Source organism: Cupressus sempervirens, chromosome 3 (genome assembly GCF_028749045.1).
Source record: "Cupressus sempervirens isolate cs-2001-9-10 chromosome 3, ASM2874904v1, whole genome shotgun sequence".
NCBI lineage: Eukaryota > Viridiplantae > Streptophyta > Pinopsida > Cupressales > Cupressaceae > Cupressus > Cupressus sempervirens.
In genome coordinates this window covers 177,677,490-177,695,535 of record NC_143120.1, presented here as the reverse complement: position 1 = coordinate 177,695,535, position 18,046 = coordinate 177,677,490, and the positions used below count along the sequence as shown (strand labels likewise).

At 36.7% G+C, this 18,046-nt stretch overlaps 1 pseudogene across 1 annotated transcript; it reads left to right on the top strand.

Moving 5' to 3' along the window:
* Window positions 1-11,312: 11,312 nt before the first annotated feature.
* On the top strand, window positions 11,313-15,088 carry LOC149565357 (sesquiterpene synthase Cad-like; annotated as a pseudogene). Its single transcript, XR_016361490.1, has 10 exons — window positions 11,313-11,437; window positions 11,633-11,835; window positions 12,013-12,125; window positions 12,198-12,409; window positions 13,250-13,368; window positions 13,630-13,728; window positions 13,843-14,058; window positions 14,184-14,322; window positions 14,430-14,669; window positions 14,781-15,088. The product of XR_016361490.1 is annotated as a sesquiterpene synthase Cad-like (transcript).
* Window positions 15,089-18,046: the final 2,958 nt, after the last annotated feature.

The window sequence follows — 18,046 nt, the reverse complement described above, 5'->3', positions numbered from 1 at the left end:
ATCGTTTAATGGGTCAAAGGACCTATGACCCCCTTTAACCCATATGAATAATTCGAATATGTCCCTAGGGGTTCTAGGACCCCTAGAGACATATGTTGTCATTTAATGGGTCAAAGGGGGTCATAGGTCACCCTATGACCCCCTTTGACCCATATGAACGATTTGAATATGTCCCTAGGGGTTATAGGACCCCTAGAGACATATGTCATCGTTTAATGGGTCAAAGGGGGTCATAGGTCACCTTATGACCCCCTTTGACCCATATGAACAATTCAAATATGTCCCTAGGGGTTCTAGGACCCCTAGAGACATATGTCATTGTTTAATGGGTCAAAGGGGGTCATAGGTCACCCTATGACCCCCTTTGACCCATATAACCCATTCGAATATGTTTCTAGGGGTTCGAGGACCCCTAGTGACATATGTTGTCGTTTAATGGGTCAAAGAGGGTCACAGGGCACCCTATGACCCCCTTTGACCCATATGAACAATTCAAATATGTCCCTAAGGGTTCTAGGACCCTTAGAGACATATGTCGTCATTTAATGGGTCAAAGGGAGTCATAGGTCACCCTATGACCCCCTTTGACCCATATGAACAATTCAAATATGTCCCTAGGGGTTCTAGGACCCCTAGAGACATATGTTGTCATTTAATGGGTCAAAGGGGGTCATAGGTCACCCTATGACCCCCTTTGACCCATATGAATGATTTGAATATGTCCCTAGGGGTTATAGGACCCCTAGAGACATATGTCATCGTTTAATGGGTCAAAGGGGGTCATAGGTCACCCTATGACCCCCTTTGACCCATATGAACAATTCAAATATTTTCAGGGACATATTCGAATTGTTTAGATGGGTCAAAGGGGTATGTCATCGTTTAATAGGTCAAAGGGGGTCATAGGTCACCCTATGACCCCCTTTGACCCATATGAACGATTTGAATATGTCCCTAGGGGTTATAGGACCCCTAGAGACATATGTCATCATTTAATGGGTCAACGGTGACCTATGACCCCCTTTGACCCATATGACTCATTCGAATATGTTCCTAGGGGTCTGAGGACCCCTAGCGACATATGTCTTTGTTTAATGGGTCAAAGAGAGTCAAGTCACCCTATGACCCCCTTTGACCCATATTACCCATTCAAATATGTCTTTAGGGGTTTTAGAACCCCTAGGGACATATGTTGTCGTTTAATGGGTCAAAGGGGGTCATAGTTCACCCTATGACTCCCTTTGACCCATATGACCCTTTTGAATATGTTCCTAGGGGTCCGAGGACCCCTAACAACATATGTTGTCATTTAATGGGTCAAAGAGGGTCATAGGTCACCCTATGACCCCCTTTGACCCATATTACCCGTTTGAATATGTCCCTAGGGGTTCTAGGACCCCTAGAGACATATGTTGTCGTTTAATGGGTCAAATACAGTCATAGGTCACCCTATGACCCCCTTTGACCCATATTACCCATTCGAATATGTTTTGAGGGGTCCGAGGACCTCTAGCAACATATGTCATCGTTTAATGGGTCAAAGAGGTCATAGGTCACCCTATAACCCCCTATGACCCATATGACCCATTCGAATATGTTCCTAAGGGTCCGAGGACACCTAGCAACATATGCTATTGTTTAATGGGTCAAAGAGGGTCACAGGTCACCCTATGACCCCCTTTGACCCATATGAACAATTCGAATATGTCCCTAGGGGTTCTAAGACCCCTAGAGACATATGTCGTCGTTTAATGGGTCAAAGGGGGTCATAGGTCACCCTATGACTCCCTTTGACCCATATGAATGATTCAAATATGTCTTTATGGGTCCTAGGACCTCTAGAGACATATGTTGTCGTTTAATGGGTCAAAGGGTGTCATAAAGTACCCTATGATCCCCTTTGACCTTTATGAACGATTCAAATATGTCCCTAGGGGTCTTAGGACCCCTAGGGACATATGTCATTGTTTAATGGGTCAAAGGGGATCATAGGGTGACCTATGACCCCCTCTGACGAATATGGCCCATTTGAATATGTCCATAGGACCCTTTGGGACATATGTCATCATTTAATGGGTCAAACAAGGTCATAAGGCACCCAATGACCCCCTTTGACCCATATGAAAGATTCAAATATGTCTTTAGGGGTCCTAGGACTCCTAAGGACATATGTCATCGTTTAATGGGTCAAAGGGCGTCATAGGTCACCCTATGATCCCCTTTGACTCATATTACCCATTCGAATATGTCTCTAGGGGTCTTAGAACCCCTAGGGACATATGTCGTCATTTAATGGGTCAAAGGGGGTCATAGTTCACCTTATGACCCCCTTTGACCCATATGACCCATTCGAATATGTTCTTAGGGGTCTAAGGACCTCTAGCGATATATGTTGTCGTTTAATGGGTCAAAGAGGGTCATAGGTCACCCTATGACCCCTTTTGATCTATATTACCCATTCGAATATGTCCCTAGGGGTTTTACGACCCATAGAGACATATGTTATCATTTAATGCGTCAAATAGAGTCATAGGTCACCCTATGACCCCCTTTGACCCATATTACCCATTCGAATATGTTTCTAAGGGTCCGAGGACCTCTAGCGACATATGTCATCGTTTAATGGGTGAAAGGAGGTCATAGGTCACCCTATGACCCCTTTGACCCATATGACCCATTCGAATATGTTCCTAGGGGTCTGAGGACCTCTAGCGACATATGTCATCGTTTAATGGGTCAAAGGGGGTCATAGGTCACCCTATGACCCCCTTTGACCCATATGACCCATTCGAATATGTTCTTAGGAGTCCGAGGACCCCTAGCGACATATGTCATCGTTTAATGGGTCAAAGGGTGTCATAAGGCACCCTATGACTCCCTTTGAACCATATGAATGATTTGAATATGTCCCTAGGGGTTATAGGACCCCTAGAGACATATGTCATTGTTTAATGGGTCAAAGGGGGTCATAGGTCACCCTATGACCTCCTTTGACCCATATGAAAAATTTGAATATGTCCCTAGGGGTTTTAAGACCCCTAGCGACATATGTCATCGTTTAATGGGTCAAAGGGGGTCATAGGTCACCTTATGACCCCCTTTGACCCATATAACCCATTCGAATATGTTCCTAGGGGTCCGAGGACTCCTAGTGACATATGTTGTCATTTAATGGGTCAAAGAGGGTCACAGGTCACCCTATGACCCCCTTTGACCCATATGAACAATTCGAATATGTCCCTAGGGGTTCTAGGACCCCTAGAGACATATGTCATCATTTAATGGGTCAAAGGGCGTCATAGGTCACCCTATGACCCCCTTTGACCCATATGAACGATTTAAATATGTCTCTAGGGGTCCTAGGACCCCTAGGGACATATGTCATCATTTAATGGGTCAAAGGGTGTCATAGGTCACCCTATGACCCCCTTTGACCCATATGAATGATTTGAATATGTCCCTAGGGGTTATAGGACCCTTAGAGACATATGTCATTGTTTAATGGGTCAAAGGAGGTCATAGGTCACCTTATGACCCCCTTTGACCTATATGAACAATTCGAATATGTTCCTAGAGGTTTTAGGACCCCTAGAGACATATGTTGTCGTTTAATGGGTCAAAGGGGGTCATAGGTCACCCTATGACCCCCTTTGACCCATATGAACGATTTGAATATGTCCCTAGGGGTTATAGGACCCCTAGAGACATAATGTCATCGTTTAATGGGTCAAAGGGGGTCATAGGTCACCCTATGACCCCATTTGAGTTATATGAACAATTCAAATGTCTCTAGGGGTTCTAGGACCCCTAGAGACATATGTCATCGTTTAATGGGTCAAAGGGGGTCATAGGTCACCCTATGACCCCCTTTGACACATATTACCTATTTGAATGTCCCTAGGGGTCTTAGAACCCCTAGGGACATATGTTGTCGTTTAATGGGTCAAAGGGGGTCGTAGGTCACCCTATGACCTCCTTTAACCCATATGAATGATTCAAATATGTCCTTATGGGTCCTAGGACCCCTAGAGACATATGTCGTCGTTTAATGGGTCAAAGGGTGTCATAAGGCACCCTATGATCCCTTTTGACCCATATGAATGATTCAAATGTCCCTAGGGGTCTTAGGACCCCTAGAGACATATGCCATTGTTTAATTGGTTAAAGGGGGTCATAAGGTGACCTATGACCCCCTTTGACCCATATGACCCATTCGAATATGTCCCTTGGACCCTTAAGGACATATGTCATCGTTTAATGAGTCAAAGGAGGTTATAGGGCACCCAATGACCCCCTTTGACCCATATGAACGATTCAAATATTTCTCTAGGGGTCTTAGGACCCCTAGGGACATTCAAATTGTTCAGATGGGTCAAAAGGGTATGTTGTCATTTAATGGGTCAAAGGGGGTCATAGGTCACCTTATGACCCCCTTTGACCCATATGAACGATTCGAATATGTCCTTAAGGGTCTTTGACTCATTAAATGACAACATATGTCCTTAAGGGTCCTATATTACCCATATTACCCATTCGAATATGTTTCTAGGGGTCCTAGGACCTCTAGAGACATATGTCATCATTTAATGGGTCAAAGGGGGTCATAGGTCACCCTATGACCCCATTTGACCCATATGAACGATTCAAATATGTTCCTTGGGGTCTTAGGACCCGTAGGGACATATATCGTCATTTAATCGATAAAAAAGGGTCATAGGTCACCTTATGACCCCCTTTGACACATATTAACCATTGTAATATGTCCCTAGGGCTCTTAGGACCCCTAAGGACATATGTCATCGTTTAATGCGTCAAAGGGGGTCAATGGTTGACCTATGACCCCCTTTGACCCATATGAACGATTCGAATATGTCCCTAGTGGTCTTAGGACCACTAGGGACATATGTCATCGTTTAATGGGTCAAAGGGTGACCTATGACCCCCTTTGACCCATATGAATAATTTGAATATGTCCCTAGGGGTCCTAGGACCCCTAGGGACATATGTCGTCGTTTAATGGGTCAAAGGGTGTCATAGGTCACCCTATGACCCCCTTTGACCCATATGAATGATTCAAATATGTCCCTAGGGTTTATAGGACCTCTAGGGACATATGTCATCATTTAATGGGTCAAAGGGGGTCATAGGTCACCCTATCACTCTGTTTGACCCATATGAACAATTCAAATATGTCCCTAGGGGTGTTAGGACCCCCAGAGACATATGGCATCATTTAAAGGGTCAAAGGGGGTCATAGGTCACCTATGATCCCCCTGACCCATATGAACGATTCGAATATGTCTGTAGGGGTCCTAGGACCCCTAGCGACATATTTGAATCGTTCATATGGGTCAAAACCTCCTTTGACCCATATGACCCATTTGAATATGTTCTTAGGGATCCGAGGACCCCTACCGACATATGTTGTCGTTTAATGAGTCAAAGAGGGTCATAGGTCACCCTATGACCCTCTTTGACTCATATTACCCATTCAAATATGTCCCTAGGGGTTCTAGGATCCCTAGAGACATATATTGTCGTTTAATTGGTCAAAGCGAGTCATAGGTCATCCTATGACCCCCTTTGACCCATATTACCCATTCGAATATGTCCCTAGGGGTCATAGAACCCTTAGGGACATATATCGTCATTTAATGGGTCAAAGGGACCTATGACCCCCTTTGACCCCATATCACCCATTCGAATATGTCCCTAGGGGTCCTAGGATCCCTAGAGACATATGTCATCGTTTAATGGGTCAAAGGGGGTCATAGGTTACCTTATGACCCCCTTTGACCCATATGAACAATTCAAATATGTCCCTCGGGGTTTTAGGACCCGTAGGGACATATATCGTCATTTAATCAATCAAAAGGGGTCATAGGTCACCTTATGACCCCCTTTGACCCATATTAACCATTGTAATATGTCTCTAGCGCTCTTACGACCCCTAAGGACATATGTTATCGTTTAATGCGTCAAAGGAGGTCAATGTTTGACCTATGACCCCCTTTGACTCATATATATTAATAATATACATATCTATTAATAACATACATATATATATATATATATATATATATATATATATATATTACATTATTATATTTAATAAAAATATTACGTTATTATATATAGATTAATAACATATATATGTATTACTTTATTATATTTAATGAAAATACTATGGTATTATATATATATATATATTAATAACATACATATTAATATAATAATATATATAATACATATTATATATATTACATTATTATATTTAATAAAAATATTACGTTATTATATATAGATTAATAACATATATATGTATTACTTTATTATATTTAATGAAAATATTATGGTATTATATATATTAATAACATACATATTAATATAATAATATATATAATACATATTATATATTTATATTTAATAAATTACGTTATTATATATATATAATATGTATTATATATATAAATTATGTTATTATATTTAGTAAAAATAATAATAATATAAATTATATTTATAGATTGTAATAAGATTAACATAATATATTAGTATATATTGTTAGATTATATCTTATATCTTTACATTACGTTACTATATATATAATATATTAAAATACATCTTTACATAGTAATATAAGTGAAATAATTTAGAAATAATAAGTTGTGACGTTTAAACCCAATTTTTCCTCCAAAATGGGTTGAGATTTTAAATTTGCCCACCTCACATATTGGATCTTTGATTTTGAATCGGATATCCGATTTATGATCAGATATCCAATTTATGATCGGATATCCGATTTAAAATCATATATCCGATTAGGCTTGGTAAATACCAAGCCTACTCGGCTCTTGGCTTGGATCAGAGTACTGAGATTCAAAGACTCTATAGTTTAGATTGAATGGTTCATATCAATTTGTTCAGATGCTTTCAAATTTCTCCAAGAACATTTAGGAGTATTTTGGTTCATAATAGTCCATGGACCGCAAATCAAAATTAAACTTCACATTTCAAAGGCCAAAGGTTCTAAACATGGAACTAATGATTCAAACTATTGGTTCATCAATTTGAATGTACAATTCTATGGTTCAAGTTTGATAATTCCAAGTAGCCCATACCATTTCAGAAGACCAAGTCCAATTTTTGTATCTAGCAATATGATGATATAGAAATTCAATATGGAGGAGAATATATTAGCATCACAAATGAATCATCCCATATCCATAAACATCTAATCTTTTGTAAGTCTCTCTCCTCTAAAGACCCAATATATGGAACCATTATCATCATGAGGAGACTCACTCTCCTCAAATGGATTCAATTAAACCTATTCATACCAAAATAAGTATGCATATATATCTATGCTTATAGATTATGTTATCTCTTGATGATTGAGTAAAGATCAAATATAGTTTTGGGTATGTGCAAGATCATGGTGTACCAAACTATGGCCTTAAGTGGCAGTGAAAAATCAGCAAATCAGGTTTATGTCAACTTGACACATAATTTTAAAGTGGTTATGGACTTTATATCAAAAAGTTGTAAGAAAATAATTTGTAAGAAATTGAATGTAGTTTCTAAACTACCAGGCCTTATCAGGAGAAAAAAATAATTAATTGGTCAAAAGTTTGAATTTTAATGCAGTACTAAGAAAATTTCAGGGCGAAAATAAAAAGTAGGTGTATGTCTGACCACCTTAATCAAAATCAAATCATAATATTTTTTTAATATAATTATAGATATGAAAAGTAGACTCATGCTCGGATGTGACGCACATCACATCCGAGCATGAGTCTACTTTTCATATCTATAATTATATTAAAAAAAATTATGATTTGATTTTGATTAAGGTGGTCAGACATACACCTACTTTTTATTTTCGCCCTGAAATTTTCCTAGTACTGCATTAAAATTCAAACTTTTGACCAATTAATTATTTTTTTCTCCTGATAAGGCCTGGTAGTTTAGAAACTACATTCAATTTGATTTTCTTACAACTTTTTGATATAAAGTCCATAACCACTTCAAAATTATGTGTCAAGTTGACATAAACCTGATTTGCTGATTTTTCACTGCCACTTAAGGCCATAGTTTGGTACACCATGATCCTGCACATACCCAAAACTATATTTGATCTTTACTCAATCATCAAGAGATAATATAATCTATAAGCACAGATTTATATGCATACTTATTTTGGTATGAATAGGTTCAATTGAATCCATTTGAGGAGAGTGAGTCTCCTCATGATGATAATGGTTCCATATATTGGGTCTTTAGAGGAGAGAGACTTACAGAAGATTAGATGTTTATGGATATGGGATGAATCATTTGTGATGCTAATATATCCTCCTCCATATTGAATTTCTATATCATCATATTGCTAGATACAAATATTGGACTTGGTCTTCTGAAATGGTATGGGCTACTTGGAATTATCAAACTTGAATCGTTGAATTGTACATTCAAATTGATGAACCAATAGTTTGAATCATTAGTTTCATGTTTAGAACCTTTGGCCTTTGAAATGTGAAGTTTAATTTTGATTTGTGGTCCATGGACTATTATGAACCAAAATACTCCTAAATGTTCTTGGAGAAATTTGAAAGCATCTGAACAAATTGATATGAACCATTCAATCTAAACTATAGAGTCTTTGAATCTCAGTACTCTGATCCAAGCCAAGAGCCTTTTGAACATTGAAACCACTAAACCACCTACGACACTAAACTTATCAAAAATATGAACCTCCTTGAGCCAATGGAACCATTTTGAAATAGGTTCAATACAGTTCAAAACCCAAGAGGGACTAAGATATAAACCTCAAATAAGGGCTACGTGCTATGGTGGGGAAGGAGGAAGATGGTTGTGTGAATGGCTAATATGGAAAGGTTCAAAAAACTAGGGTGTTAGTTGCAAGTAGTTTCATTAATTTGATAAGGGAATAAGCATTGAAATCAGGATGATCAAAATTGGCATGTCCATTCTTATGATAGATATCTCTATCTTAGAATAGAAAATTACCTCAAACGATAAATGACAAGCGAAAAATTATTAAATGTAGGAAAAATCAGAAGAACATTCGCCTATAATATTTTTGAAGGACAAAACTATAATTAAAATATAATCTGGTGGAAAATTCCATGAGGTATGTGGCTCCACATTGTGGCTATTCCACAGACCAGTTGTGGAAACTCTTCATATAAATATGAAGATGTTGAAATTAAAAAAGATAACTATTAGAGATCTATATTAGTGTTTTAGTGATAACAAATATATAGTCTAATTTTAAGAAAAATAATAAACTTAAATGTATATGATTAAAAAAAAAAAGAATACTAGGTGTAGCTATACAATTCTAGTATTACTGATTATGTTAAACAAAATGTTCAATAAAACAAGTATGAAGTAACATAAATGGATCATCTGTTTGATCATATTATGACTTAATCTGAATGCATCTGATCATTACTTGGACAATATTATGCATGACATCTTTACTCAATCACCAAGAGATAATATAATCTCTAAGTACAAATTTCTACATACTTAGTTTGGTATGAATAATTTCGATTGAATGCATGGATAGTTGTTTGTGTGCATTCAAGACATGAATGATTAATTTAATTTAGCACAAGTATTATGAAAGTGTGTATGTAAGCATGTAAAGCAGTTCACATAGTGAACTGATATACATACATACATGCTCATATACATACAATCATCATAATCAATTATTCTTGAATCTGACCAAAGCTATTATCTATAAATAAGAGATACATGTTTAGAAGGAAAAAAAGAATATTTACATAGGCACCTCTTCTCCCCTTGAAGAAAATCACAGAGCAAGGGCACACAGATCACAAGGGCACAACGCAACAACAAAAGGCAACAATCACAAGGAAACGACAACAAGATCTTAAATCTCCACTGATCTCCACTGACATTCAGAGCCCTCCACCCTTGTTCGAAGCCCTCCACTCTCTTTTGCGCACAAGTTTGCATAATCAATCAAAAAAATGAAGAGAATGATTAATGTCGTGTTTTTTTTTTGTTTTTTTGTTTGTTTATAATCCATAATCCATAATCCACAATATCTCTGTATACATACATACATACATACATATATACATACATACATAAATATATACATACATATGTATACATACATGAAAATAACAATGCACTTGAAGAGTTGTTAGCTCAGAAGCAAGAACATGGTGTTGAAATACATTTAAAAAACAAATTTATATCTATATTATATAAATATACTATATAATAATGATATATATAGATATAGCAATATGACATTTCAAAAGTAGATTCAATTTAAAAATAAATTTCTCTTATAAAAATATAATATATAAAATGATAGAATGAACGCTATACCATATATTATGTATATTATTAAAAAATAATAATTATAAGTAATTTAGTTTATACTATTATCAAAATAATATAATTATTTCAAATTATAGATTTTAGTGTATTTATATATAATAATTTCTGTCATATAATATAGCATATCAGTTTTATATAATTAGAAATATATTTTGAAAAGATTTATAATATATATATATATATATATATATAATAGTATAATAAAGAAATACTAAAAGAAACTAATGATATTAAAAATACGATTTGATTATTTTAAAATTTGATCACACCAAAATTTAATAATAAAAATATAGAAAACTCATAAATGAGTCCTAATTAGATTGATAAACTTGACACTAAATTACACCTAACTCAACATATCTACAATAAGAACTTAATTCAAACTAAATTTCTTTCACTCAATCCTAAACTAAATTTGAACTTGATTTAAACTAAAACTTTTTATTTACTCCTAAATAAAAGTTGAACTTAATTTAAACTAAAACTCTTTGATTCAATCTTAAACTAAACTCGCATACAATTCAACAAGGTTTGTCACATATGCAACAATAGCCTAAATAAAACTTGAACTTAATTTAAACTAAAACTCTTTGATTCAATCTTAAACTAAACTCGCGTACAATTCAACAAGGTTTGTCACATATGCAACAATAGTAAACATTTTGATAGTAAACATTTCAACGTCTGTTGTGATGTTTTCTATGATCGTCCATCCTATATACTTAGCTTGGCTAATTATATTAAACATTTCCACGGCGTAATTATTTGTACACGTTTAAAGTCATCGATACTATTTGTGCATATGTTTAAACAATACACTCAAATATAGTGGAATAAAAATGGTTTAACATTGACGGTAAGCTTCTATTTAATGCCCTCCTCACACTCCCTCTTAAAACAACAAAAACATAGCAAAGGATAATTAAGAATGTCCAAAGTACAGAGCTGCAAAAAATCAGAGAATCGAGAGATAAGAAAATATAATCCCAATGTCTGGGAGGACGATTTTCTGCAATCTCTGTCATTCCCATATAAGGTGCTGATTTATTATCTTTGTATTCGTGTGTATATATTTGTGCATTTGGCGATTTTAGTTAGTTATAATTGTATCAAAGGTTTTGCCTCAACATTCCAAATAAGATTCTATGATCTATTAATAATTAGGATAATAAAGTTCATGAAAGAGTAAAAACAGATAGGTTTAATTGTTGTCTTATTAATATTTTAACAGGACCCTGCATATTCTGAAAGGGTGGCAAGTTTGATTGAGGAGATCAAGGAAAAGGCATTTTATCCTCTGCTTAACGATGGAGAAATGTGTGCATCTCGTTACGACCTGCTACAGAGATTGTTCCTGGTTGATGCTGTCCAAGGATTAGGAATTCATCCTTATTTTCAAGAAGATATCGAAGCACTTCTTGACTACATCTACAAGTAACTATCTTTTTATAAGTCTATATATTTGTGATAGGCATTCTACAATGGTAGAATGGGTGGAGTGGGATGGTGTGAGTGTGTTAATGTTAACTTTTATTCTTCTAAGTTGAATTTGACATTACTTTAAATAGATTTATTTAAGATATCTATACTAGTATTTATCTTTTAAAAGAGGTATTAGAGTGAAAACGGTATTTCATGGTGGAGCCAGAATTCCACTACAAATCTCCACACTACTGCTTTGGGATTTCGAGTTCTTCGCCTTAATGGATATCATGTCTCTAAAGGTTAGTTTTTCTCTCTCGAACACTTGTTATTGAAAAACATTTGATTTTGACATTTTGGTTTGATCTAAACAGAGGCATTTAAAACTTTTTGCGATGAAAATGGCCGATTCGTTATGGGGCCTGAGAATCAGTTGAGAGGTGTGTTGAGTTTATATGAAGCTGCAGAGATTTGTTTTCAAGGAGAAACGATCATGAGAGAGGCTAAATCATTTGCCTCTCGCTGTCTTCAACAAACACTTGCAGAGAATATAAACACAAGAGAGAAAAGCCAACTTTTGGTAGAGGTAAGAGCTTTCGTAATGTCATGATCATCTTTTAACACGTCATATACTGACCATAACCATCAGATGTTCCCATGCAAGAACTTCTTAGCCCAAATCACAAACACAAGGACAGTCAAATACAAGGAAAAGTTTGGATTATTTTTAAGAATCCATGCCTCGAACAGCAATGCCACTAAAATATTGAATGCTTTGAAGGCCTGATTCTAATCCTAACACATTTTTGTCAAGTTAATGAATGGGTGATTAGATAACCAGTCTTGTCATATTCTAATCCCTACTTCTCAAGCGGAATAGATTATTTATTCTTCATTTCAACAAACTAAGAAAGTTGGTAAGATTGAGTATATGAACATGTCTGTAATCCTTCTTTGGATTCACTCTCTCTTAAACAAGGGCCAACTCTGCGATTACTCTCAAAATTGCTGAATACTCTCTAATATTTTTGGCTGGGTGGAGTTTTCATGAGTTTGAATCACATTTTCATAGATGTAGCCTTGTAGCAAAAGTATAGGTAAAAATAGTTCAGGTGTGAGTAATAGCGTTTGATTTGTAAACAAGGGCTAGTTATACATGTGTTTGAGTTAGGTATTCATAATTTTAGTTAGCTGTTAAGTTTATGTGTGTTGTTAAATATGAAGTAGTTTGTTGTCAAGCAGTCATTTAGAAATGTTGATGGGTCAATCTATTGTATAAATATGCATCTATCATTCAATAACATGATGCAAGTTCCTTCTTTTTCTGTTTTAAATTTTGTTGTTCTATTTTTCCAATAATTTTAAAATAATGTTTTCCATCGTATTGATATTAACAAGTAAATCATTATCTCATAAAAAATTGTAGGTTGAATACTTTATAAAGAATTCATGGAGAGCCAGAAATCCACGATGGGAAGCCTAAAACTCCATCGATATATTTAGGTGAGATATTGATTCTTGGATGCCAATGGAGGGTATCTACAGGTCTGTAGAATAAGTATTTTTAATGGTTAGATATGTGAAAATAGATCAACTTATATTATTTTTAATAATTTAAATTTTCATGCTTCAAATGGAACACATATTTAGACTTTTAGTTGGATCTCAAATATTTAATATTTTAGTTTCACATTTTATGAAGTCATCAGAAGTTTTATCTTAAAAGACATAACTTCACAAGAGTGGATGAAAATTGAACAACCAAGCCGATTTATCCTATGTAAATTTATTCTTTCTTTCTTTTAGGATGTCGAACGAGATTTCCAAAACTATTTTGGAAGCAACAATATTAGATTTCAACATAATACAAGCTCAACATCAAATTGAGCTTAAGATTGTTTCCAAGTAATATATCTCAAACAAATTTAGTTTTTGTAAAATAATCCATTATTTCTTATTGGATTGCTACTAATATATATTTGATTGGGCTAACACGTATATGGTGATATAAATATGTAGGTGGTGGAGTGAATCAAGTGTAAAAGAACTTAATTTTTTCCAACATCGACATGTGGAGTATTATATTGCATATGCATGTGGTTTGTATGAATTTGAATTCTCTCTAACTCGAATTGGATATGCTAAACTTGGTGTCATGTGTACCATCATTGATGACATGTTTGACACATATGGAACTATTGATGACCTTGCATATTTTAAGATAGCCTTGATCAAGTAATTCTAGTGCTTCAAATTTATATTTTTTTAATGCCTTGTAATGATGTTCATTGATATTTTTTGAAATTGTTATCCTTAACATTATGGAATAAATTAATATATTCTTATTTTGTGGTGCTCAGTTGGGATATATCCATGGTGGCTAATCTTCCTCGAGTTACGCAAATTAGTTTTCAATTTCTCCATGAATCATACATGGAATTAGTTGATGACACTGAGAAAGTACATGGTCCCCGTGCACGAGAGTGGATGCAAAATTATGTAAGTCATTTGATCATATTTATATACCAATTGATTGATGTTAGAATATATAAATTTTTAAAATATTGAAAAATCCTTTGTTGTGTTTCATATGTCTTTTATTGCAGTGGAAAAATCTTATTTTGTCACAATGGCAAGATGCACAATGGAATGATGATGACTATCTCCCAACTCTAAATCAATATTTAAAGAATGTTGTTGACTCCTCATACGTGCCCATGGTCACACTATATCCAATGCTTTTGATTGATACACCACTTCCTGATGATATTCTTGAAAGGATTAGTAAATTTGAATATGATACATCAATAGGTTGCCGATTAATTGATGATTACCAAGATTTTAAGGTATCTATCAACTAAACTTGGCCAGACCTATCTTACTATCCATAAACTAAATATATTCCAATAACATTCAAAAGTTAATGATTGTTCTTAATGGGGTGTTTTCTATTGAAGGACAAAAAAGATCTAGCAGAGAATGCTTCTTGGCTGGATTGTTATGTAGAAGATAACCCTAGAATGACAAGGGAGCAAGCTTTGTATTACGAAAATGTCACTAGTCAGCTACACATGGAAGAACTAACTAGAGATTTCTTGTTTTATGAGAATGATATATCAACATGTTGCAAAAGGGTGTATTTTGACTGTATGTATAAAGGGTAGCTTTCCTATGGAGGACCGTTGATGGATTTTCCCATTCATCCAAGGGTACAAAGGATGACATAATGAAAATCCTAATCAATCCTATAACTACTTATCCATGAAAAATGATGGTTCGTGGAAGAAAATAAGGTATATGTTACCACATTTTGTTTGCCCTGCCAAGTTTCAAAATTCAAATGTTACTCATCTAACGGCTAGTTCCCATAGTTAGTATTATTTTAATGCCAAGCCCTATGTTATGTTTTGCGGCCTGCAAAATTCTCTGCCGTCGGATCGAGGTAGATCAATGAATGGCGCCATCGCGCTATGGGGAAGTTGCGTAGGATTTATGATGGCGACATAACGCCTTGATGACATGTTGCATTGGTGGGTCCACTTTCAGCGAATACGTCCCAGTGTTCGACGACCAGAAAATTTTTGTGGTGCCATAGGCACTATGTCACTATCGCACGTTGGCCGAGAAATCTCCATAGCGACATAGCACCCGACGAAAAAGGTTTCACAGGCCAGGCAACAGGTTTTGTGGCGTGTCAAAAAAGTTTCACGATGGACTGGAAAGGGTGTTCGGCGGGCGGTCAATTTTGCAGACTAAAAAATCCAAAAGGCGACATGGCGCCATGTCGCCATCGGAGAACTCACGAGTTTTTTGATAGTGACATAGTGCCCGATCGGCCGGAAGATTTTTTACGGTGAGTCCCAGTATCGGCGGCAAGGTTTGCGGTGACGGAAAAAATCAGCGGCAGGAACTTCAGGCAAGCAGTTGGGTCCCATTTGTACTTCACCTGTACAGTCAGAAGCTCGACGCCATGATGGAAAATCAGAAGGAGCCACGTGCAAATCAGAGGACATGTCATCGGCTGGGCGCTATGGGAATTTGACCTCGATTTTCTCATAGCGACATGGCGCCTAGCCGACATGTGGCCCCTCGTGGGGTCGAGTCTTGGAATCTGCCAGTCGGCGCTTCAAATGACCAATCAAGAGGTGCTGGGTGTATGAATAAGAACACAGTTGCGTCGTGGGACCAGGTCATCAATGTTGTCAATGTCGTCAGAGGTTAAGATCTCCACCGTGAAATTTGCGAAGATCAACGACAGTTGCCATCGCGCTATGAGGAAGCTGCACGAGGTTTACCATAGTGACATGACGCCCTTTTGCCACGTGTTGGCAGGGCTCGATTGCAACAGGGTACGTCGGACAGATGTCGCCAGGTGTCATTCAGGTGTAGGGCATTCTGCTGAGGTGGCACCAAATACGATGGGCCCAGGGTGAAGTAAGTATGACACATGACGAGTCTTCGCGATCGTCAGATTTGCAGAGATCGATGGCAGGCGCCATCGCGCTATGAAGAAACTGCATGGTCTTTACGTTGGCGACATAGTGCCCTATTGACGCGTGTCTCACTGGCCCGATCAAGGCTAGCGATTATGGTTAATAATAATAGTTCGAAGGTGGCGCGATTAGTTAAGTAAATGCGGTCAACCGCGGGAAGACTCCCCAGGTGGTAGAATAAAGAGAGATGATTGGCCCAGCTGGTTTGTATAGCCTGGTTGAATTTTTGACTTCGACGAATTCATGCGACCAGGAACGATAGGAGATCAAGTTTTGTCGCAAATCTGATTGTGTGATTAATTGCCACAAACTTAGAATGAAAACCAGATGCAGAAAGACACTCCATCCATCCAGTCAATCCATCTATTGTGTCAGGATCATTCATTGGTGCTGCTTCTGTCTACTCGAGGCATTTCTCAGAGGAATATCAAATTTTTACTCAAAACCACCAGATCTTTGATCAAATTTTCAGGGCGAGAAGTTATTACCAGTAGTTGAGCAATTAATGTAGAGCCAATGTCCTCAGTTATGCTTGAACTATAAAGGCAATTTTGTAATCTTTTCCAAGGGTCGACTCTTTTTTGATTTCTCTACAATTGTTCTTCAATTCTCAGTGTAAAATACCCTTTGCCTCTGAACTGAATGATTTTATGTTTTATCTCCTTCAGCCATTAATGTGTATGTGCATCTTTTTTGCCTCTCATTAATGTATTGTGAGATCTGTAGCCTACATACTGTATCTATTTTTTTCCTACTGGATAATATATAAGTGAGATTCCTCTTTCCTCGTGTTATTCAGTTTGGTTTCCTGATCTGCATGTGGTTATTAGATCAAAACAAGTCTCTATGTGTATATCCTTAGTTTCATTCTAGTTCAGTAGTGCATATATGGGCAGAAATGGGTCTGAACACTCTATTTTGGTGCATCACCTCCATAGTTTAGGTAGCGTAGAGTTATTTTTTGCATCTCCTTCTTCCCCTTTTCCTTCTGAGAGTAGTTAGGTGCGCCCTGATAGTAAGAGGAAGCTGACCTTCTCCGAAGACTCAACCTCACAGTTCAAGTCCCACAACTTGGAGGTTGTTTCCATGTTTCACTAGGTTGTCCTCGCGCATAGGCCTTGGAGAAGGATGCAAACCTAAGTGACAATAGTTTTTGGCATGCTCGGTGGGACCACAACAACAAGATCAAGCAAAGATTTAAAGTCTACTGGTGTCAAAGAGGAAAGAGTTTCAAGATTAATATTGAAGAGGTAGTGCTGGCTTCAGTATTCAAGCCTTCAAGAGGCTAATTCTTCAAAATACTTGGCGACTCTGAACATCAACAAATCTGGTTCTAGGCCAAAGTTGCAGAAATTCATGCCCAAAGCTGAAACAAGGGCATCTTCTAGAGGTAAATTTCAATATCAAGAGCTTTCTCTTTCAAATCCTAGAAGAAGGAGGACTAGAACTTCATTATCACCAGTTAGGGGTGTAATAACAGTTAATATACCTGTAAGGTCTGTCTCTACTCCTCCTACTATTCGAATTCAGCCTAGATTGCCATCAACACTCATCAATAGAACACTTGTTTACATGGCACAACCAAGGGTTCATACCTTTGCCACCTTTAATGGTGGGAGTCCTCTATTGTTAGCCCAAAGACATGATATACTAGTATCTGCACTAAAAAGTATACCTAATTTTATTGGTGAAACTTCCATCTCCCCTTTAGAGCATATTCAAGAAGTAGC